This window comes from Phodopus roborovskii, unplaced genomic scaffold, assembly GCF_943737965.1.
Source record: "Phodopus roborovskii unplaced genomic scaffold, PHOROB, whole genome shotgun sequence".
In the NCBI taxonomy this organism is placed as follows: domain Eukaryota; kingdom Metazoa; phylum Chordata; class Mammalia; order Rodentia; family Cricetidae; genus Phodopus; species Phodopus roborovskii.
In genome coordinates, this window is record NW_026126525.1 from 4777505 (window position 1) to 4799761 (window position 22257).

At 42.2% G+C, this 22257-nt stretch overlaps 1 protein-coding gene across 5 annotated transcripts in view; it reads left to right on the forward strand.

The window, feature by feature from the left end:
• Window positions 1–22257, forward strand: part of Wdfy3 (WD repeat and FYVE domain containing 3) — a 189983-nt gene that overhangs the window by 24716 nt on the left and 143010 nt on the right. For 4 of the 5 annotated variants that reach the window (XM_051198181.1, XM_051198184.1, XM_051198183.1 and 1 more), the window contains exon 2: window positions 6547–6645. The exons of the other annotated variant lie outside the window; for it this stretch is intronic. The gene's annotated coding sequence lies outside the window, so the exon portion shown is untranslated. The remainder of the gene's footprint in view (window positions 1–6546; window positions 6646–22257) is intronic. 5 annotated transcript variants of the gene reach the window in all.

Sequence of the window (22257 nt, forward strand, 5' to 3'; positions counted from 1 at the left end):
CTGTGATTACAGGTATGTGCCATCACACTGTGTTTATCATACGTCCTTTAGCAAATATGGTGGTTGTGTCATTTTTGAATTGACATTGTCTTTCATAAGTGCATAAACAACTAAGTCAACAGCTGGTGAGGTCTTTGATTTGATGAAATATCTTAAACTATGCCATTCTGTGCATGAGATCTGAGTCCGTTTCTGTTTATGTAAAGTAAGGGTATATTTTTAAAGGTGCTTTTACACTTGTTTTCTCCTTGCCCTTGGTAAGTGTGGCACCAAAGTGACCCAGTCTGTTTGGGTTGCACTAACAAAAACACCCTAGATCGGAGGGTCATAAACATCAGAAACATCTCATGGTTCTACAGGATGGGCCTGTTAATCATCTGGCCACTTGAAGACTTGCTAAGGAGATGGGAGGAATACTTATTCCTTAATACAATACCTGTTGTTTCTAGAAGCCCCTCTCCCATACAGTGGCTTCCAGAGCCTCTCTGTTGTGTAACCTGCTGACTTTTAGTGGGACATTTCCTCCTTCTAGACACTGGCTTAGGCATGCTTTCTGTGATGCTGTGGGATTTTTCACTAACTTTCTGTAGGCCCCTACACACACACACACACACAGACACACACAGACACACACACACACACACAGCCTCCATGTTCACTGTCACCCACATGGTTCCCTTGCTGAACCTTCTGCTTTTGTGAACCCTTAACCAAAAGACACGTCTTTCTTTTCCTCTTTGCCATCTTCTCCTGGCACCTGCTGAGGTCTTATTTCAAACTCTAGTAAAATTGTCTTCTAGCTTCCTTCTGAGTCTCATTGTAAATTGTTTTATTAATAAGACCAGTAACCTAAGAGAGGGAACACCAAATCCCTCAATAACCTTAGTTTATTCTATGTATTTCTGTGCCTTCATTGCCAGGGTTGCAATCAAATTACTGTATTTGAACCTGAGGGTGATACGGTGAAGTCAGATGGAAGTTGCTGTTGTGGGGGCCAAACAGCCTGACTTACATTCTATGTTTCTGGTTGTCTGACTTTGGGGTGATTGCTTTACTACTCTCTTAGCAATTTTTCTTCTATTGTACCAGATACATGGAACAGCAAAACGTATAAATGATCTAAGTTCATGTAGCTGAAAAATCCAAGGTCTTAGCATTGGCCTGGCAGTTGTGTGCCGTCCTGTGGCAAAGGCCCTCATGTGGCACAGCGGCAAGAAGCCTACTCTGTGGTTATTTTAACTTATTCACAAGGACAGAGCCCTCATGGCCACTCCATCTCTTGATACCACCACAGCAGTCTAGATTTCAATATGCTGCATAAAGCATAAAATCCAGTGTAATGCTGGGCCACGTCAGAATGGCTGTTTTAATTGTGTCAAGGTTCACTGAGTTGTCTAGCCTTTTGGTCCAGTTAATTTCACCGCATGATGTGTTTTTATTTTAAAGTCCTCTAGAATATTCACTCTATGAACAGAGGGAACAGGTGAATGCTGTCACAGAATCATGTTAACTCTATGATATGATAAATAATTCACATAATATGGATTAAATTCATTTTAAAAAGGCTTGCACTGGCATCTTTTCATGTTTTGCTGATTTCACAAATTTTGATTCCACCATATAAAGGCAAGAGATAGAATCTTTTTGTTTGTTTTATAAATTTTACTTTATGCTTATTTACTGTTTGTACTTACGTGGAAATGTGTGTGTACATACATGTGGGGGTCAGACAACAACTTATACGAACTCATTCTCTCCTATACCATGAGTTTTGGGAACTAAACTCAGGCATTAGGCTTGACGGCAATTGCCTCTACTCCCTGGGCCATATCCCTGGGCCCAAGCTCCAGTTTAAGAGATTGAATCTTAACCAGTATTTGCTTTTTTTTTTTTTTCTTTCTTCCTTCCTCCCTCTTTCCTTCTTCCTATCTATCTCATGCAGCTCAGGCTAGACTCAAAATTATTTATCAATAGATGGCCCTGACACCTATGTCTTCCTACCGTGGCCTCCCAAGTACTGGAATCCTAGGCATGAGCCACCATGCCCAGCCAGCATTTCTGGAATTTCTTAAGAATAGGAACTTAACAAGCTTTGCTTAGCTACATGAGAATGGTTCAGTTTCTTTATTCTGATACTTTCAAAACAAAACACAGTTCCTCAGGCTTCATTTTAAAAATAACCCAGTTCTAGTAAATAGACCCATGCCCAATGACTCAAACTCAGTGGGGTTTTAGGCTGAAATCAAAGCCCATGGTCCCCAAAAGAAATGAGAAGTTGATACAAACTATGAGACTTGGGTGAAGGATGTCTATACCTTTCTCCATAGAGCTTCAGAGTAAGGGCACAGCCTTCCACTAGGTCTGCACAGGGACCAGATATGATCTGTCTCATACATGGTCAGTTCATTGTTATGCTCTCCAGGCTGACTGTCAAGGAGTTGTTTCCAGGACTGTCATGATCACTGAAGTGCCAGCCTTTGTGTCTTCTTGTAGATTGCACACATGTACAACAGGCTAACACTCTCTAAGGAGTCTGAGAGTTGAGAACTTTACTAATGTCTTCATCTGCAAATTCTGTAAGAATGGACAAGAGATACTTTCCCTTCACCTGTAGTTTGGATTTGGGGATCCAGCCATTGTTTATGTGGATAGTGTGATTTCAGCAAGTGATGAACTTCCAGAAACTGGCAAGGAGGTAGCCAGGCTGTAGTGTTTCTCCCTGTAAATTGCATTGTCGATTATGGAAGGTACAGTAAGTAGAGTTCTTCTATGAAGTAATAGCTCAGCCTCTTCACCATATGTTCCTACCAGGACCACCTCATCGGTGTGTTGCCCACATGATGGACCCTATTCTGTTCCCACTGTGAGTGGAGTTCACAGAGTTTAGTTCAGGGTGGGGCTCTGGTGAGGCAGAGAACATCCTGGTGGCTAGAGGGATGGAGTAAAGCTGCTTACCTCAGGGCAGCCAGGATATAGAGTGCAGACTGACACTTTAACTAATGGGGAGCCATAAAGCGACTGATGCTCCGCCCACTGTAACTCAGAATGCCAGTTGTGAAGTGGATTTATTTCAGCAGTGTGTACCTTTCATTCAACAGCATAACTGGCTTTTTTTGCTTTAAAATTCTAAGAGCATTTCTTCAGAGAGAAAGGGAACTAAAAGGAGTTTTTTTTAGAAGCTTATCATAATTATAATATTCTGCTGTCAAATAATAGCTTTGCATATGTCGTTTCTAATCTCAGTAACAAACCTGAAAGGAAGAAATAGAAAGGCAGGGCTGGTTGTGAACTCACTGATGGCCCCTCTCAGAAGCACACAGTGTCAGTCTCAGCACTTACTTATTAGGATCTCCATTCAAGGGGACGAGGAAGCTTGTCTTTTTAAATGTAGGAGTACGGGTTGTTTTGCTGAAACCTTTAATCAGCACAAACGTGCTGGAGGACTCCTGGATATACTTCTATCATGATGGGAAGTTTAGTCTGCCATTTGATGCAAATGTAAGTGATTTACAAAAGGTTAGTGGTCTCTGAGCTCTTGTCCTCTAGGTTTTAGCTGTATATGGGTTCTGTATACAGGAAGGAAGTGCCTATAAATGGGGTCTGTATGCAGGAAGGACCTATAGATGGGTTCAGTATGCAGGAAGGAAGTACCTGTAGATGGGTTCTGTATACAGGAAGGAAGTAGCTGTAGATAGGGTCTGTAAACAGGAAGGAAGTGCTTGTAGATGAGTTCTGTATACAGGAAGTGCCTGTTCTGACTGATAGTTTGCTTTTATAGAGCTCATTGTTTACATGATTTTCAAAATTTATTTCATTGGATTTATAAAATATATAACAATTTGTACGTTTCTTTTATATGTGTATCTTTGTAGTTTATAATAGGCTTGCACGTGTGTGGTGTATATGTATGTGAGTGTGTATATGTATGTGTGTATGTATGTATATATGGTGTGGTGTGATGCACATGTGTATGAGTATGTATGTATGTGTGTATGATGTGTGCACATGGGTATGAGTGTGCATGTATGTATGTGGGTATGGTATGGTATGGTATGGTGTGGTGTGGTGTAGTGCACATGTGTATGAGTGAGTGAGTGTGTGTGTGTATACCAGAGGCTATGCTAGAAGTCTTCCTTGATCAGTCTTTAGTCTCTTGCTTGAATCTAGGACTAGTCTCTTGCTTGAATCTAGGACTTGCTCAGTATAGTTAGCTAATTGGCCCTGGGGTCCTTTGTCTCTGCTTCCCAAAGTGCCAGGATTATGAGAGACCATCACACCTTCCTCTCACACTTTTTTATGACTGACTGACAGAGCACACTCACACACCCCATGTTGCTTTTATGAGAGTGTCCTGGTACAGGTGGAATGAAATGCTAACTCCATTAACATCTTGGGAATGGGAAAGAGCTTTGAGAGTAGGATGGAATGAGCAAGTTTGCATGTGTGGAAATGACTGAAGACCCTCTTGTGAACCAACCACACCTTGTGTTTACAGCTGGTCTTCAGAGTAGAAGAAAGGCACTCAGAGATAAAATGAGTCACAGTGTTTGACAGGGAATGTGAACCACTTTCAGCCTTCATATTCACCCTTAGTTCCCAACCTGTAAAACTGCAGAAAAACCAAAGGAAATATTAGCATAATATATCCGTTTAATGCTCTGTATGTAGAACCAAGTATGTCGAGACTCAGGCTATACTTTCTATTCTGTTCTTCCTGGGGAAGAACTCCAGTTCTTTGTCCAGAGCTTAGAGTTCATTTTTTGAATCATCTGCTGTGGCTTACATGTATCACCTCTAAATTTAGGTATTGAAACTGTTAGGCATTGGTGGCTGCAGGAGGTGATTAGGCAGAGCTCACTGAGTAGATAAAGCTTTCACAGGAGTCTCTGCAGTTCATCTTTCCCTCCACTTCATCTTCTCAGAGGGTATGCTCAGGCACCATCCAGGCAGCGGAGGTATCCCTCATTGCTAGTTACAGCTACTCTGCAGCTGAGACCTGGAAGCACACAGAATGTTTGTTTCTGTTATCAGACCCAGATGTTTGCAGCATGGAAGCCAAAGCTAGAATGTCTGTGTCTGTCCATAACAGTAGCTCATCTAGTTGATGACGTCTTTGGCACAAGGTCCTACAGTGTTAAGTCTTATTGTTGGAAAGTGGCCATTTGTGTCGGGTGTGCTGCATTTGGTTGTGATTACATTTGACATAAAGATCAGTTCTGGGTTAAAAGAAAGGCCAGATGTCTAGGGAATACTGACAGCTGCTGATGTTGGAGTTGGTGAGTGAAGCAAAGGACGTCTATCTGGTTATGAGCATTGTTACTTCTTTCTTCATATCTCAGGAATGTGATAGTGTCTGAGCCAAGGAAGAGCAATTCTAGGAGTCACCTCTGCTTTTCTTGGGTGTCAGGAGCTTCAGTCTTGGGTACAAAGCTACCGTGGACAGAATTTTATTTTTTTGTAATTTTGGAAAACAAGCTTTTTTCTGGTTCCTTTTGGCTTGGATTAGACAATTGGAGTGTTGTCCTGACAGTTTAATGTAATTAATCTTCTTTGAACAGTGATTAAAAGTCATAGATCTTTTCTAGAATATATTAATTGACAAATCAGAATGAAGTTGTTCCCAAGCTAACACTACCCAGCATAATCTGCTTAATAACTGAAATGCCCCGCATGGCATTATCTAATGGGGTTGTCACTAGCTTCACTTCACACATGACTCATGAAACCGAGGAAGTGAACTTCTTATCTAACATATTGAAATGAATATGAGTTTAAGCCACATATAGCTGGTGGCTGCCGTATTGGACAATACAGACTTAAACCCACCTGTACTGTAGGTATCAGTCCCTATAAAAGAGGTTTGTGTGTGCAGCTGATTTAGAATTCCACATGCTCACCTCACTTCTGACTGTTGCCGTCACTCATAGTCAGTCATAGTCATCAGACCTTACTGTTTTGTAAGTGACTTATAATAGACTTTGCTTGACACTGTGTATGTAACTTCTTTGTCCTTTAAGATTTAAAGGCGTTTTCAGGGTTTGATTCTGTGTCTTCTACACTGCTATGTCCAGGGTGGGTTTGTCTCAGGTTGTTAATGTTTGTTAAGGTCATTTGAGAAGAACAGCTATGGAATGCTACAGTGGAATCTCTTATGTCACCGTATCCCCTGCTAAGAACACTCCCATGATTTAAAACAATTATTCGCCCCAGTATTTTAAATGTGCAGTTTCTGTACTTGAACATTACTTAGTAATAAGGTTAGAGCTTTAGGCATGATCTTCATACAATCTGATGTTTTATCTCTTTGGCAATGGTCTTCAACCCTCTTGCAAATGAGAGGCAACGAAGGAAACTCTGCCGTCCACCCCCTGCTCTAGCTCCAGGGCTTCCTGACTTGGGCAGAAGAGGGTGTGCACAGTACAATGTTTAGCCGCTCTTAGGACTGGAGCAATTAGTAGGCCTGAGGCAATTAGCGGATGTGGCTTTTATATGGAAGAAAATAGTCTGAATTAGAAACTAATTCATAATCTCCCTTCCCCTTTCTAGTTGGAGCCCAGATTTCAAGTCCTGAGTAAAGTGCCATCTGGGGATGGGCCCCATTATGCTCATACACTCAGAACGAGCTATCCAAGGAATGTCCTAAAGGTCAGTGCCTGGAAGACAAATTAGTAGGCTTATGTTTAGTCTTTACTAACAATGAATTTATTAGTAACTTGTGATGGTGAATTATTTAAAAATAATTTCATTAATAGTTTTGTCTTTATACATTTGATGATTGTAATATTTTAGGAACTATAAAATGTCTTAAGAATTACACTTGAATAGGCTATTCACCTGTATGCTTATAGATGTGTAACATGTATGCAAAGATATCCAAGAAACTGGTGTGACGGCTCTGGGGAGAGGAAATGAGGCTTGCAGGGGCCTCTTTTCACTGAATAACTTTGCATTAGAGCTATCTCTAAAAACCTGTGCTTATGGTAAATTCCAAAACAAAAACAAACAAAACCTATGCCTGGAAACTTTCTCAATTATTTAGTAGTAGTTTACAGCTTTTCCTACTAGAAAAATATAAAACAATGCTGTTTTAATTGGAGTTGATGGCCTCTGCTGACTTGGTTTGGATGTGAGATTTGGGGACCCTTCAACTTTGCCTTTCCTGAACTCAAGACCTAGGGTCTTATTTTTACCGCATCTTGTTATGTTCCATCTAAATAATCACTGTGGCCAGATCTGTCCCTCTTGATCTGTAACACTAGGGTGGGCTCTTTTCTCTGGTTCAGTTCCTGGTACAGGTGGGTGGCTGAGTCCTCTACATCGCTTCCTTTGGTTCAGAGAGGCTGCTAGTTCCCTGTTATGGGTCCCTTGTCGATGGCATTATCACTTCCCCACACTACCCCACTTTTGTCAAGAAAACAGCATTGAGTTCACCCACTGGACACCACACACTATGTTTGGAAGCTTTTGTTAGCCTCACACATAAACCTTTACCGATGTTTGTGTCTGCCTTTTGTTCCTATGCAGGGCTCATCTCCATCATCCCCTCAGGGTCAATACTTACAGGACTGGCATTGTGTCTCATGCTTTTTCCTTTGATACACAGTCTGTAAGGTCCGTCCCATTGAATGGGCTTGAGTTACACTTCCAAGGTCTGGTTCAGATGTCACCTCTGGTGCTAGTTGATGTGTTTCAATGGCATCTTGTTCATTTAAATACCATGGTTTATTGTAGCTCACATTTAGCCATAAATACGAATTTAGTATTTCTTTTCATTTCCTCCCAAGGCACTAGAAAATGGTCTGTTTACTTTTCTGTCACTGTCATCTGGCAGAGAGCTTGGATTCCAAAGTGTTTCCAACTGCACAAGAAAACAGAATTTAACATGTGTGCGGGTTTTATATTCTTGCTTATAAATATTTGCACTCACTGCTTTAGTGTCTTTGGGAATTAAATAGAAAGCTAAAACTGGCACATATGAAGAAAAGGGATGGTGAAGTGCTTGTATTGGAGAAGGAGGGAAGTGGTCATCTTTTTAACGAAGCCGAACACATTGCTGACAAATGGTACCTGTGGTAACTACAGGGCAGTTTGACTTTCATTTCACTCATTGCATTGATTGGATGTCTTGCTTTTTCTCCACTACATTTTCATTTGGAACTTGGCACTATCTACCCTTCGTCATTTTGTAGTTTGACTGTGCACACCATGGTAGAAACTTACTGTAGTGTCCAAGTTTCTATTTTTATGGATGCAGCGATCTGATGAATATTCAGGGTCGGTTCCTTACTAAGTTTTACAGACTAGTTACAAGTGCATAGATCTTGATGTTCAGCAGTTTTTCAGTGTTCCAAATAGGGAAACTGGTTGGTTGGGGACTGTAATCTCTGTCCATCACACTGTTTGGGTGAGAAAAAGGGTTCCATCCGGAGTGATACAGCTGAGAGAGCAAAGGACATGTTTTTCCTCCATCCTTTTAAAATCTAAGCTGGGCGATGGTGGTGCACACCTTTATTCCCGGCAGAGGCAGGTGGATCTCTGTGACATGAAGATAGAGCTGGTCTACAGAGTGAATTCTAGGATAGCTAGGCTACACAGGAAACGCTGTCTTGAAAAACCAAAACTAACAAAAAATTACATTCTAAATAGACACATGCTTTTGCTGCCATGTATTCCTACTAACCAAAAACATTGTAGTCACTTAAAAAATACTTGTTAAATTGTTAAGGCTGGAGGTGTCAGTTCACAGCTGCAATCCTCATACTCAGGAGACTGAGAGGGGTGTCAGTGTTCACATCTGTAATCCCAGTACTTAGGAGGCTGGGGGGGGGTGTCAGTTCATACCTGTAATCTCAGTATTTAGGAGGCTGAAATGGGGGTGTGGTTATAGATTCATGGTCAGCTTGAGTTACATAGTCCATATCAGGTCTGCCAGGGTGTCACACAAAGCCCTGTCTGATAACAGAAGTTATTAAACAAATGGAAATACATTAAGGGCTTCTGACAGGAAGTGGGGGGATTCTAACTCAAGAGTCCAGGGGGAAGGGATTATGAGCCATTATCAGGCACCATCAATATGTGATCTCTATTGTGAGTCTGACTCATAGGAGAGAACTGAAGAAACCATAACATTTATGAGATGATTTGGGCACTGGATATTTGAAGGTTGTCTTCCTTAGCATTTCTGTTGTTACAACCAAACACCATGACCAAAGAGCAAGTTGGGAAGGAAAGGGTTTATTAGGCTTACATATCTGCATTGCTGTTCATCACTGAAGGAAGTCAGGACAGAAACTCAAACAGACCGGGATCTGGGAGGCAGGAGCTGATGTAGAAGCCATGGAAGAGGAGTGCTGCTTACTGGCTTGCTTAGCCTGCCTTCTTATAGAACCCAGAACAACCCGCCCAGTGATGGCCCCACCCACCGTGGGCTGGGTCCTCCCCACCCCATCACTAAATGAGAAGATGTCTTACAGCTAGATCTCATGGAGGCATTTCCTCAGCTGAGGCTCCTTCCTCTCTGATGACTCTAGCTTGTGAGAAGTTGACACACAAAATCAAACAGTACTTTAGGGATCAAAGCTTTTCTTTCTTTTTTAATCATGATGCTTAGGAGATCCGTGGGGCTCTGATGGTTCCTGAGTGCTGGAGTCATAGGAATGTCTATAGGTGGAATTTCTTTGTGTCCCAGCAGTCACTCCCAAATCACCACTCAGAGGCTTATTATTTATTATAAATGCTGAGCCAATAGCTCAGGCTTGTTACCAGCTGACTCTTAAAATTTAAATTAACCAATTTTTATTAATCTACTTCCTGTCATGTGCTGTTACCTCTCATCCTGTACCTCCTGTTTCCTCTCCATGTCTCACTGGCCACTCCCCTGACTCTGCCCTCCTTCCCAGCATCTTCTGTGTCTTGCTGTCCATCTATACTTCCTGCCTAGCTACCAGCCAATCAGCTCTTTTCTTAAGCAAAACAGAAGGAGCCTTGGCAAAGACACATCTCCACAGTGGACAAAAAGATTATTCCATAACAAATATCCCCTACTGCTAACTGCTGTATTTCATTTTTAAAAGTTATATTCATTCCCAAAGAATTTACAATAGGCTATTTATGTATATTCCTAAAATATAATGGCAAAACAAGGTTTTGTTTGAGAAAAATTGCACATATATGTGTTGAACTAGCAGAAATATCCCCCATTCCAGTCAGTTTAAACAGGAATGTGGTTACTGGAGGAGCAAAGGGAAGGGCTGTCCTGTGCTATAGAACAGACAATTAAGGATGTTTTCTATAGGAGGTTTATTTTCATCTTATGAATATGTGTGTTTTACCTGTACAATTGTGCCCACTGTACCAGAAGAGGGTGTTGGATCCCCTGGAACTAGAGTTACAGACAGTGGTGAGCTGTGATGTGGGTGCCGGGTACCAATCCTGAGTCCTCTGCAAGAGTGGGAAGTCCTTCTGACTGCTGAGCCATCTCTTTAGCTCCCCTTGACAATGCTTTATGTATAGAGCAGGATATTTGTAGGTGTGAGGAGATCTGTAGGGGTGACCAACTAAAAGCAGAAGGCCAGATTTGACCTGTGACCTGATTATGTGTGTTACTTGAACTGTGACTAAATTGTCATTTTTAAATATTTGAAAAATGTCACCAAAACCCCCAATGATTTGTGGTACCAGTGTCTATATACAAACTATACTGGAACATAGCCACACTTAACTGCTCTCACCCTGCAAGGGCAGTGTTAAGCACCTATAAGAAAAATTGCTTGGCAAGTATTATCTGGCCCTAGGGGGAAATGTTTGCCAGCCCTTGTTCTAGGATATACACTCTAGGCTGCCTCAGGAAGCTGCAGTTGTTGCCAGCCAAAGAAATGTGACAGGCCCTGGAATTCTAGTCCCACAGATGAAAATGTTCACAGTATGGTCTGTGCTCTCTTCTGCCTGTGAAAGCTTAGGCAAGTTAGTTTGATTGGCTCATCCTAAACTGCAGCCAGAACCTGTGTGTAGTCGGGAACCCCTGCTATTTTGTCTTATAGCCTGTGTGGTATATGGTGGCATTTTACAGGAGGATAGAATGGATGCTGGGCTTCACATTGTTGATATAATACTTGGAAATACAGCATCCCTGCTGCATTCATTAAAATGATAACTTCCTCTGGGCATGGTGTCACATGGCTCCTTCTGAGGAGGCTGTGGAGGGGCATCTCGTGTGAGGCCCATGAGGATGAGGATGGAGCTTACAGTACAGTGCTTGCCTGCGTCCAGAGGTCTTGGGTTTGATGCCAGCACCACCGAAAGCAGCAACAATGTGGGATCAGTTTCTCACCAACCCCAAATCACACGCTGATTAGCTGTAATTATGATCCCGTTCTAAGTAGACATTATTACCCACTGTGTGATAGTCCCACACATGTGCTGTGGCATTCTCTTCTCTTGCACTATGAAACTGAGGCAGTTATCTGATTTAACGGACGCTGACGACTTCTCCTTGTGTGCTTTACACTAGCTCGAACTCCCTATCATCCCAGCTCCAAGGGATCAAGTGCTGTCCTACTCCATCCTCCCCCTCTCCTCAGCATATATACAGACATCCCCAAGCACTCCAGCAGAGCTGCTGCCAGTAAAGCTGCAGGCTAAAGTAGATCAGGCCCATGGGATCCAGGATCCATTTCCCATGAGACTGTGCACATCAGGCCATCGAGATGAGGATCCAGGATCTATCTCATGCAAACAATTGTTTGTTTGTTATAATCTCTTAACTTTCTGAAGCTAAATCTAAATAATTTCAAGATCAGGCCTTTGAAAAAAAACTTACAACTGGGGACTGGAGAGATGGCTCAGAGGTTAAGCACTGACTGCTCTTACAGAGGACCTGAGTTCAATTCCCAGCAACCACATGGTGGCTCACAGCTATCTATAGTGAGATATGATGCTCTCTTCTGGCATAAAGTTGCACGTGTAGATAGAGTACTCATATGCATAAAATAAATTTTAAAAATCTTTTAAAAAATCATAGAAATTAGAGGAGGGAGGCAGGCAGGGTTATGAGAGTGGGGACTGAGCTCACTGCTAAAGCGACCCTATCCCTGGGGATAAGGACTGGGTTGCTGACTGTTGACTGTAAACCCTCCTGTTTGGTGGGTTCCCAGCTGTGGGTACCTGGCAGCTGCTGCCCGGATTCTGATCTCTCAGCCCTTCTGTTGCCTTTACAGCTTGTGTGGTTGATCTGGTCTGGACCAGCAGCTCAAGGTTAAGAGACTGATGGACCAAAGAGCCCTGTGTTCACACTTATGTTGGGTATTTAGGGAAAATATTTCATGAAACCTGTTTCATTTTTAAATCAAAGTGATTATTTAAAAATAATAAGGGCAATAGTTATTATTGATGGATTGAGTTTTAAGTCCCATTTTCTTATTCATGAAGAAATTTGTAAAAAACGCTTAAATTTAGTATTGTCTTTTTATCTGTAGTTCCCTCAATGGGTTCTGTTAGGGAATTGTTTCCTTAACATTTTGAGTGTTATTCATATTTGGGTTTAGGGTGTGGTGGTTAAAACCAGGGAAGACACTAACAGAACAGGAAACTCTCAGGAGAGAAGAAAGTGTCCTCAGGTGTATAGACACTTCCTGTACATCAGCTGTGTCTGGAGATTAAAATTCCCTGCCAGGATCACACCCAAAATACTGTTCTTGTTTGTTACCAGTCTGTTTACAGCTTGGTGGAACACAGAGTGAACATAGGGTAGACACAGGGTCAGCTGGTCTTCCTCTCCCTACCCCTCCCTCCCTCCCTCCCTCCCTGCTTCCTTCCCTCCCTTCCTTCCTCTCTCCCTCCATCCCTCCTTCTCTCCCTCCCTCCCTCTTGTCTTCCCCCCCTTTTGTAAAAGCTTCTTTTTATGTAAAAATACTTGATGTGATGACTTTATCTCAGTGTTAAAAGAGGAACAAATCATACTGTCTTTGCTAGGGATAACTGGAAAATAAAGAGCACTATCTATAAATAAATAAATATTTCCTTGACTGGAGAGATGACTTGTGGATGAAGTTTACTGTGCCAGTGTGAAGACCTGAGTTCAGACCCTCAGCACCCATGTAAAAGCTGGCTGGGGCCATGTGGCCATGTGCACCTGCCACCCCAGTACTTGGGGACAAGCAGCAGATCCCAGGGCTCTCTTGTCAGACAGCCTAGCCACTCAGTGAGCCCTGAGTTTGCTGAGTGACTCAAAAAACTAAGGTGGAGAGTGACTGAGGAAGATACCTTGTGTTAACCTCTGCTGTCCACACTTGCCCATAGAGGCAAATATTTGAACACACACACACACACACACACACACACACACACACACACACACCTGCCTACCTACCTATTTCTGAGTTAGTTTCCAATTAACAGTACAAGACTGCTGTAGTTTGCTTGTTTGATTTGCTCTTTGGGGGCACACCACCCAGCTCCCAAATAAATACAGGGAGATTTATTCTTACTTATGAGTACCCTGCCTTAGCTGGGCTTATTTCTACCCAGATTTTCTTAACTTATCCCATCTACATTTTGCCTCTGGGCTTTTACCTTTTTTTTTAAATCCCATATAAATTTCTTTACTTACTTCTTACTCTGTGGCTGGTTGTGTGGCTGGGTGTCCGGCCTTTCCTTTCTTTGTTCCTCCCTCTTCTCTTATTTATTAGTCTCTCTGCCTTCCAGCCTCTCCTATTTCTCTCTTCTGCCTAGCTATTGGCCATTCAGCTCCTTATTAGACCAATCAGGTGTTTTAGACAAGCAAAGTAACACAGCTTCATAGAGTTAAACAAGTACAACATAAAAGAATGCAAAAATCTTTGCATCATTAAACAAACATTCCACAACATAAACAAATGTAACACATCTTCAAGTAATATTCCATAACAGACTGGATCCCGAGTTCTCGCACTTCAAATTTTAGCTAAGGTGGGTTTTTCAATTTTTCTGGCGAGTTGCTCTAACGACTCTGTCTTTCTCTGTCATTTTGTGGCAATACATGAGTCCATTTCTGTGGAAGTACCTAGTACTGTGTGTCTGAGTCCCTGTGTGACCTAGGATCTTAAGAATGCAAGTCCTAAAGGAAAGCTGATCTAGAGGCAGGAAGCAAGGGCTCCTAGCTAAGGTGGGTTTTTCAATTTTTCTGGCGAGTTGCTCTAACGACTCTGTCTTTCTCTGTCATTTTGTGGCAATACATGAGTCCATTTCTGTGGAAGTACCTAGTACTGTGTGTCTGAGTCCCTGTGTGACCTAGGATCTTAAGAATGCAAGTCCTAAAGGAAAGCTGATCTAGAGGCAGGAAGCAAGGGCTCCTAGCTAAGGTGGGTTTTTCAATTTTTCTGGCGAGTTGCTCTAACGACTCTGTCTTTCTCTGTCATTTTGTGGCAATACATGAGTCCATTTCTGTGGAAGTACCTAGTACTGTGTGTCTGAGTCCCTGTGTGACTTAGGATCTTAAGAATGCAAGTCCTAAAGGAAAGCTGATCTAGAGGCAGGAAGCAAGGGCTCCCTAGGGACCACCACCAGCCCTGGCTTCTGAGCGTAGATGCTTAGACTCTTTATACCATTCAAGGGCAGAAAGCTGGTGTTTTCCACTTGGGAAGACTGGTCGCCAGCCAGTGAGAAGAAAACACTGGGTTTGAGTAGTTAATGTAGGCAGAGGTAGAGCTGTAGAGCCTGACAGGCAGGACTGGTGTGCAGGCAGGCTGGGAAAACCGTTTGTTTCTTCCTGAAAGCCTGGTAAACATATGTATAACCCGTCCTGCATTCTTTCACCCACTCCTGCAGCCCTGCCAGGCCCCTCACTCCACTTCCCTTAGCTCTCACCTCAGCTGTAAGGGTACAGTTCCCGGTCATCTGTCAGTATCCACACAGACTCTTCTCTGGCAAATGACCACGTGACTTCTGCCAGTTACATAGTACGGTGAGCACTTCATACAGTACTCACCACTGTATCTGAGACCTACCTTCCCCCGGGGAATGGTTTCATCTTGTAAAGGATGATTCCAACTCTAGTAGTGTAAGCCATCATTGAGAATCACCGTTCTTTTAACATGGCCACAGAGCAAATGGGAGACTATGCTGAAGTGTATGGTGACTCCCAAATACCAACAGGAAGTTGTTAAAGTCAAATTGGGGTCAGCTTGGTTTGTTGTTGTTGGAGGCCGTGTGTAGGCCTGTGCTGGGAGTACAAGATCAGATGTATTATGTCATTTAGGGTTGCATAATTTGTCTGGATGCTATTTTAAAATGCACAGTTTTATCCCTCTTCCCCCCTCATGTAAGAATCTCCCTGGAGTCTAGGAAGCTGACAGGCTTGTCCTTCCTGGTTCTCTGGGGTCTCTGAGTGGAACCTGTTTCCTTGGGGACAAATACTTCCTGAGTTGCCATCACTGGCAGAGAGAGAAAGAGAAGCCTACCTGGATTTTATTTTTGTTTATATGATGCTAATGGTCACAAAAAAAGAAAAAGAAAAGAAAGAAAAAAGAAAACTACTTCCAGCTAAGTATTTCTGCAGATGTAATATCTTTCTTGTTACTTTCTAATAAGATACATTTCATTTTATTTAAGTGGTGTTTGTTTTGTTTTTCTTTTTTAAAACATTAAGAGTTATAAAAAGGCTCACTGAAAATATCAGAATCAGTTTAGACAACAGTATGTGAATATATCCCATGGTTTTATTGAGACTAACTTAAGGAATAAGTTGGTGTTTAAGTATTTAATTTTGGGTGTTAATGTTTTCTTTTTGAAAAATTATTTTATGTGGGTTGTCGTCTTAGCACACTGAACTAACTCCCTGTGTAAGTTCCCTGCCTGATCTCTTTGGATATGGGCATGGAGGAGAGATCTGCAGGATGTGGGATGCAGGCCTGCCCTTGGAGCCCTCTGCCAGTGGGTCCTCACTTCCCACCTCCATGGTACCTGTCCCCACAGGACACCTCAGCTTCCTTATTGACACTGATCGAATAGGCATGGTGTGGCATTTCCTTGCTTAATCTGCACCTCCTGGGGATTACGTCACTGAAGCAACCTGATGTGTTTCATGTTTTGCCTTTCTTCACTGGGATGGCTGTATTGTACTGATTTGTGAATTATTTGTAAATTCTAATAGCTGTCCATTTAGATCAATCATTCTGCCATGTTCCCTCTCTTTTCAGTTCCAACTTAATTCAAATCCCTGGCTTTCCAGAAAATTTAATATTTAAAAATGAAAAAAAAAAAAAAAAAAAAAGAGAGAGAGACTGGAAAGCAGTCAGAGTTTATGGCAGTTGCTCTTTGATTTTATTATAGGACTATGTACACAAACAACACAGAATAACAACAACAACAAACAGTACATTGGAAACTCCCAAGGATTTCAAAAGCAAAATATTCGTCATGTACTAAGAATCAAACCTTGGCAACATGCTGTTTCCTTTGTTTTGTGGTTGACTGAGAATGTGGCTTGCTCTCACTGCCTAGAATAGAGATGGCACTGCACATGGCTAGTCCTAGAAAAGATCAGCACCCACAGTCTGTGGTACAGCTTCTGCTGAATGCATCTCCCAGTTGTGTCGTCGTACAGTCGAAGAATTGTAACTCAGACCATCCTAAGTTGGAAACTGCCTGTGTAGTTACTTAAGTTTTATTACATTCATTTATATGTGTGTGCCTATAGGTCAGAGGACAGCCCATGGCAGCCAGGTCTCTTTCTCCCATGTAGGTCCCAGGGATTAAACTCATTGGTCATCAGGCACATTCATCTGCTGAAGCATCTGCATATTTCCCAGAAACTGCCTGATCACTCCATTTTTATATTTAAAGAAAACCAATTAAGAATTCTAATGCAATTACATTTAAATACTATTATAATTGCACTTAAGTCATAGTAGCTGCTGAAGGCTTAAACGCTTGTCTGGGCACTTGAGGAAACTCAGAAGGAATAGTGTTCAGGAAATTTGACAGTTGAGTTAGTTAAGTCTTAGACTGAAAACAGCCCCCTGTCATTCATTATTTAATGTTTATTGTCAAATGCTTAGTACCAGACATGTTTAGTCCATATTTCAGTGTATGCCTTTGCCCCAGCTCTGTGTGAGCTCTCATCAGCAAGAGAAGAGACCACCAAGGCTCGCCTCGAGCCTGAGGAGGCCAGGCTTTGTCAGGGTGTTAACACATGACTGATTATTATAGATTTTTTTTTTTTTAAATACACTCGATTCTTCCCCACCAGAGGAGAACTTTGTTCAAGGCATCTTATAACATGGCACCATTTCTTCTGAGAGGAATGGGTCACTACCAGAAAATGTAGTGAACCTATTCACGTGCTACACAGACTCACTCCCCTACAACTCAGAGAGGGAAGGCATTGAAAGGCGTGTCGGCGTATCTCACGGGTTTTGAAAACACAACTAAAGCCGACTGATGAAATCAGCATCTCAAGCTAGGTATGTTTGTGCTCCTCTCTAACTCCAGCACTTAGAAGGCAGAGGCAGGAGGATATCTGTGAGTTTAAGGCCAGCCTGGTCAACATCACTAGTTCTGGGATAGCTGGGACTACAAAGTGAGACCCTGTCCCAAAATTTACGAAAAGGAGGAGGAGGAAGAAGAAAAGTAGGGATTGAGGACTGGTCCCTCTCAGTCTTCCCCAAGGGTGGTTTTTTAAATAGGTCACATGTGATCAGCAGTGAAGTGTGTGATTAGGACATGGTTGTTTATGGTGGCCAGGCCTACATTTCCATAATGCTGCAAGGGTCAAAGAGCTCAGTTCCTTAGTCTTTCCCTTGTGTCCACTGCTCTGCTCTCCAGTTTTCACCCCTCTGTAGCGTCCATAACACTGGTCCTCTGTTAGACCCATGAAAAGAGAACTAGTAACTCTGATGCTCAGTCTGATCCAGGAACCAGGGCTTTTGTTTCTGGTGTATGATTAGTAATTACTAATGCCGCTTGTATTTTAAAGCATATTTCCTTGAGGCTTTCATACTACCCAATCTTTCCCATTCATGAGCAGGTAGGGTGTATAAAGGGTGTCCTTCCAGTAGAGCAGTGTGAATGTTGAATTTAGCTCTCATCTATGCTACCTAGTAAGGACTTCCATTCTGGAAGCCCTGTTACTCAGGCAGAGCTTTGCAGGTTGCATGAGGTGTTATCATGGTTTAATAAAGGTCAGTAGGGTAAACAGGGCGAATAGATATTTATTCAGGGAGAAATAACTTACATTGTAGACAGATGAACACCAGCAGGGTCCTGGTCCCAAGGATGCCTCCAGATCCTCTCCTGTCAGCATCCCACCAGCAAGAGAACACTCCTGGGCTCCTCCTCAGACCTTGTTCCCCAGGTTACTTCTGTCCCTGTCTCCACCCCCAGTGGGTGTGGTCACTGCCACAGATTCAGACAAAGTGAATATCTTACTACAAGGTGTTGTGTTCTTCTGTATTTTGTTTTGTAATTACAGAGTTGCTGTTCACACATACTAAACACACACACACACACACACACACACACACACACACACACAGGCAGGGTTGGAGGAGCTTATAAACTGGTCTTACGAGTCTTTTGTGATCTCAAGGATTACATTTTAATAAGAGTTCAATAAAACTGCTTCATGGAAGCAAATGACACTTGGATTTACCCACTTAGTAAACGAGATATGATTTGACCAACCTAGAAAGAGCCTCACTGCACAGACAAATATTTGCCTTGGATATTTCTTCCTTGCAAAGTGCTTCAGGAATAACTGTTCTTTATTTATCTTTGTTTGAGATAAGCCAGGGATATCCTTTTTCTAATAATTTTAAGAAAAGCTAATTTGCCACCAATGAATTCTGTAATCACCTATGACCTTCTAGTGAAGGGAGTGTCCACAGACTGAGAAAGGCAGAGAATGGTACAATGGCCCACGGAACACTTAGCAACTGATGTGTGTTATGCAAAAGTTTTTAAGATTTATAAACAGCAAAATCTGTTTCATAATATGAAAACATGGACATGAGACTAAATTGGAAAGACAAAAAAACAAACAAAAAACCCCCCTCAAAACAGTACTAGTACATATCTATCCCCATGTGATTCCAGAAGCCATGGCTCCTGTCTCCCTGGAGTCACCCAGACTCCCTAACTTTTGGTACGTGTATGGATATAAACAAAATGGGAAAAGCTGCACTGTGGATTCACATGTTCCCACAAAACAGGCACTGATAGGAATGTGTATGCAGGCATGTCTGATTTTGTTCTGAAGTTTTATTTCAAAAGGTGGTATTATGTAGCATGTTGTTTCCCCAACTGTTTTTTATCCATTTTAACTCCTAAAATGAGCCCATACTGTTTTGTGTAGTTTGTTCATTTTCGTTAGTAATAAATCACAAATTCTCTCTAGTGGACACTGATGGCCAGATTATTAGTTCAGATTATATTCTATCCCTTCCATCCTCTGCACATGTACACTAGCCAATGCTAAACCAGCTTAACATCATCACACTGTGTCATTTTCCCATGTTGTGTAGGTACCTTGACCTTAAATGGCAAACTGCAACACGGAGTTTTTATTTTTTGGTCCCAGTGGTTAAGAGTCTGAAATTGGTCTAATTGTTTGGAAATGCCAATGTCCAGAGCTGTGTCCCTCCTGCAGGCATCAGAGGTGGGGTGATTCAAGCCTCTTCCTTTGTCAGCTTCTGCGGGCTTTTAATTTTAATTTTGGTGAAGTGATTCTGTGTCTATGTGTATGTGTCTAGTTTTATTTAACATTCTTTTTTTTTTTTTTTTACACTGAAGGACTGTTTCCCTACTTTGCTGTTGCCCACTTCCCAACACTCAGGAGATTGTGTGTGGCAGGAGGATCATGAGTTTGAGTCCGGTGTGGCCTACATAACAGTGTTCTTTAAAAACAAGCTTTCTTTCCCATTAGTGTGTAACACTGTGGTGGCAAAACCAGAGGAAAGGGAGTGTCTGTGTCAGCTGCATTTGCAGGAGGTTCATAGACAGAAAATGGGTTCACATGGATCTTGGAAGTAGTAACTGGGGTATTTCTGTGGCCATGTGTTCAAATTGCTTTAGGATTAAGAAAAATCAAGTATCCACAATCAGTTGTCAGGCTGTTAAAGTTTTCATTTTGAGCAGTAGAAAGCCTCTGTGTAGAAAGAGAGCCCCAGGTTGCAACATGCATGGAGGTTCAGAGAGCTGCATGTGTTCATCCAGATGTTAAGGACCACTCTCCTAGCTTATGGTGGTGAGATTCATCCAGATGTTGAGTTCTGTTCTCCTAGTGATGGTGGTCTGACTGGACATTTTTAAGGCCAGTATGCACTGCTTATTTGGAATTTTGGAGAAAGGCATGTTGTCACACCATGGATGGAGTGAAGACTTGAGCTGGCATTTCTATGATGTTTTATACATAGCAGGCACTCAGGGAATTCAATTTCAGCAAAATCCTTGTGGCTGGGATTCAACCGCACTGACTGAAACACAATATGTTGACTGTTAGTGTCATCTTTAATGGAACTCTGTACTTAACAGGTAGACATATTTTGAGGAAGTCTGGGAACAAAGTCATATGAATAACCTGAGTAATTCCATTTTTGCTAAAAACAGACGTGCGGACATTGATTTTTGCATGGAGTTATAAGTGCTCTGAAAGCAATTTAGGTGAGTAGCAGGGACTCAGACAGGATCTTCCTGTAACCAGTGCACCTGTAGCTTCACTATGTAATGCAGGCTGGCCATGAGCTTACATTTCTTCTGTCTCTATCCCCCAGAGGAGTGGGATCACTATTGTTTTAGCAGGGCTGAGGGTTAAACCAAGGGTTGTAGACATACTAGGCATATATTCAACTACTGCTCTATATCCCCAGGCCTCCAAATTCATTTTTCCTTGTTTTGATTCTTGAGTTGGGGGGTCTTACCTTATCTCAGGCTGACTGGATCTTACAATCCTCCTGCCTCAGCCTCTGGAATGCTGACTCTACAGACCTAACAGGGTCTTGCCATGTAGCCCAAGTTGTACTCCAATTTGAGATCTTCCTGTCTCTGCTTTCTGAGCTCTGAGATCACAGGAGTGCATTACTGTGCGTGGCCCTCTGACCCATGAAATTAACTCACCTTCACTCATCTTTGCCTCCAGATACCTTTAGTTTATTCATCTCAACTATATTGGTCATCTTTTTCTTATATATCAAGCAGTCTGTCTGTCTGTCTCTCTCTCTGACAGGGTCTCACTATGTCATCCGAGAACTAGCTATATAGATCAGGCTGACCTCAAAACTCAAGAGATCCACCTGACTCTGCCTCCCGAGAGTTGGGATTAAAGATATGCACCTTTGCCTGTTTCTTATTTACTGTGTATCATTGGGTGTTGGGCAAGAAAAGTTGAGCATGACATTATGTTTGCCTTCTGTACCATACACTTTTCTTGGGGTGGGGGTCTAGTGTTGGAAAAATAGCAATTTCACAGTATACTACAGGAACAAAAAAGAGTGATTGCCTGTGAAATTGGGTTGGGGATGCTTTCTCCAAAGAGGGGCTGCTGAGCTGAGATTTAAAACCCATTAGTGAGCATCAAGGTGCTGGCTATGGCTGGATGGGGCTGGAGTCCTGGGGTGTGATTCATCCCAACTGTTCAGGGGCCTCACAGTGAAGACCCATGAAATGGACACTCACCTGCACAGCGGCAGCAATCACTCGTACACACACGTCTACATTTTCACTGTGCCCTAGACCCTCTGCAGAGGCCAAGGATCGAGGACCTCGGTCAGGTGTGAGGGAATTCTTAAGCCAGCAAGGGACACAGATGACTAGATAAGCAAGATGTTCTCTTGGAGTAAATCAGTACCTTTTCAGCTTAGACAAATGTCTGGAGACAATTCAGGGGTTTGTAAAACGTTTCCATTTTGTAAGAAGTAGGGTACATAATCACAAGTTTTGAAAAAATTACACTGTATAATATTTACCTTTTTGAGGAACAGTGAATCTGGTCTATCTTGAGAGGTCAGAATAAGTTGAGAGAAAAAAATCTGGTTTTGCCACTTAGTAAGCAAGTAACATTTTGTTTCTCTCTTTAATGTATTTGTCTGTCACAGACTGAATTCAGGATACAAACCTGAATAAAATTTGCTTCCCACCACTGAAGAAATTATTAGATTAGTGAGGGGTAAACCCATTCATTTGTAAATGTTCCTTAAATAGATAATGATAATAATAATAGTGATTGTTGCTTGCTCTACACCCCTGCCTGTGACAGTTTATCCTGGAGCCCCATTTGAGTAACCATAG